Source organism: Myotis davidii, unplaced genomic scaffold, assembly GCF_000327345.1.
Source record: "Myotis davidii unplaced genomic scaffold, ASM32734v1 scaffold168, whole genome shotgun sequence".
NCBI classification, from domain to species: Eukaryota; Metazoa; Chordata; class Mammalia; order Chiroptera; family Vespertilionidae; genus Myotis; species Myotis davidii.
Window position 1 is genome coordinate 2721363 of NW_006383016.1, and position 2717 is coordinate 2724079.

Below are 2717 nucleotides of genomic sequence, written 5' to 3' on the forward strand. Positions count from 1 at the left end.
GACGTTAAGAGCCGAGGAGGGTGAGGGATACCAGATGGCAGATCTTCTTGTACCTGAGCTCTCGTGAGCCATAAGATGACATGACGCTTCCTAACTTCTCAGAGATTCAGATGGCAGCCTGCTATGGTTCTGTCTCTTTATTTTTTGTTTATGAACAAGCTCAGACCTGCAAGTTGCCGTGTTTTTTAATGACCCACCTGTGACTGTTAGAACACTCCTATCTATACTCAGTATGTGGACGGCAAGATGAGATTGTGTGGATTGTATTATTTTCCACTGTAAGTAATCTATCATTCGGAATCACATTTGTTTGGGGGAAGGCCGAGAAAGGCCGATTTCCTTCTTCAGAGGCAGCCTCGTATGATAGTGAATCTTCAGGCTGAAGTTGAGAATACTGTACTCCAAGAAGCATCTTCCTCCCCTTTTATCGGCTGCAAATGGTTTAATTGGGATTCATGTTGCTCAGGAGGCTCATACGGAGGATGGTAATGATAAAAGCAACAGCTTCTGTGTTTGCAGTCTTGTCGACATGCTCTTGCGGCCGCGGTGTAAACCCATAAATTTGCCTACTAGATTTTTACCTCACTGTATTTTATCTTACCTCTTAATTCCACACAGGAGTATTATATGGAATCCTTTACCAATGCAAAGTAATAAACACTCTGGTTTTTTATTTATACCTTTTTCTGATTTAAACCTGTGATATTTTAGAGTACTTTTATGAGGTGTGTATTTCATATGGTTTTCAATCATTTTAAATTAATTAAGTGAAGCATTTAAGAGGATTTCATTCTAGAACTTTATTTTTTTTCTCCCCCGGAATGTTTCTTTTAAGAGACCTGTTTACAGCTGGCTAAGCTCCTCCCTGCTGTTTATTTACTACTGTGTTTCCCACTTAATGAATCCTGCCCGTTATTGTCGGGGCAGAATTCTCTCGGGCAGAATTCTCTCACGTGCGAAGAATGCCATCGGTCCTTTGTTGAAGTGATTTGTTGGAAATCAACTTCTTAACTTTGGGTGTGAGTCAGCTTCTTGGGAACAATACTGTATCTTTAACTGAGAGCACAGGTTATAACCACAGCAGAAAATTATGAACTTTCTGGTTTGTAATTGGAATCTAAACATTGGGAGCCAGGTTGTGGGCTCTTCTCTGAAAGCAGGTTTGGGTCGTAATATGCCTCTCACTGCCTGTGTTCTGTGCCCGTCCTTTCGGGCCTTCACTTCTTCACTCCTTCCGATAATCAGTTGGAAAAACAGACCAGTGTTGGGTCAGAGCTCTCACACTTACGTTTACCCTATTAACCATCTATTTTGAGATTTTACAAGGTAAGACTTGGGCCTCTGAAAGATTAAATACATTTGTTTTGTTAAGCAGTGGGCTCTAATTGTACTCATTGCCTTAAAAATTGAAAAGGGCAGTTTTATTAGGTACCTATTAGGGTATAATGGTTGCTAATCTTAGCTTTCAGTAAGTTGGTATTTTCTTCTGATAAATACAGCCTATATACATTATAGTCATCGCCGTTGAGTTCTGGGCATCAGACTCTGTCCGTTTCTTAGGCAGTTTTGCCCACTCAGTTCACACTGTCAGAGAACTTTTAAACTTAAACTCATGAGCCAGATGTGCTCTCGTTAGAATTAGAAGCCTTTGTCCCCTCTCCTTCCACCCTGTTCTTCGAGTAAACCTCATTCTCGTATGTCACAGTTCAAAAAGCACATGTAGACGTAGCCCCATAATCCATCGATAGACTACGTATCAGTACACACTTAAAGCTGCTGCATTTGTGCTGAAGAGCTGTGATTTTCCTTTCTGATGGTCAATGGCATCCTAATCAGTACAGATGCTAAGTCTGTGCCTGGATCAACATTCCCTCCCACATGCGACCCATTTATCTGGGACTCAGATGTTGGAAAATCATAGCCTATTGAATTACTTTGGGGATTGATTTTAAAAATTTATCTTTAGGAAAAATTAAATTTGGGTCCTCCGATGCTTTTGTAGAGTATTGCTTTGGAAAGATATTATTCTTGAAACTTGTAATTCATTTTACTTTGTTTTTCTCACGAAGCATAAATAAGTTTGATATAAAAGTACATTAGTCAACCTGGCAGACCTATGAGACTGGTTACAGAGTGCGCACGGTGCCTAAAGCAGTGGTGTGTCTGCCGTGGAGGCAAAGGGGAGGGGTGGAGGTGCAGGCCTATCTCACAGGACAAGGTAAAGGCGATGTGGCCCCTCACTCACTGTCTTTTACAGCTGGGGTAATATTTTGCCTTTATAACTTGGGATACTTTTATTTCTCATTAATCTTCTACTGTAAAGGAGAATCTCACACCATCTTTAAGAAGTTCCTTCTCCCCATCCTTTATCTATTGTAGTTTATGATCAATAAAAGACAACAGATGCCTTAGGGAAGCTTTCTTAAAGGAGCCCTTTTGTGATTGGTTTTATAAAGAATTGGGGGGACGTGTTATTAGTGTTTCCTTATTTTCTCTAATTTGTCTGTTTAAAATGTCTATGTGCTTATACAAGGTTTTCTTAAGAAGAGGCATACCTCTATATTCTAAATCATTTTTGGTCATAAGAGTTTAAGTAGGAATTAAGTAGTTTATTGTGAAAAATAAATTCTATCCTTGCTAGATGGTAAGCTTCTTGAAGGCAAAGGCAGTATCCAATGGATCCTGGCTGTGCCCCTGCAGCCCCGAGCAGAGAGGAG

At 40.2% G+C, this 2717-nt stretch overlaps 1 protein-coding gene across 1 annotated transcript in view; it reads left to right on the forward strand.

Moving 5' to 3' along the window:
- The window catches only part of SKAP2 (src kinase associated phosphoprotein 2), a 148163-nt gene that overhangs the window by 142126 nt on the left and 3320 nt on the right, over nucleotides 1-2717 (forward strand). The gene's annotated exons all lie outside the window — the stretch shown is intronic.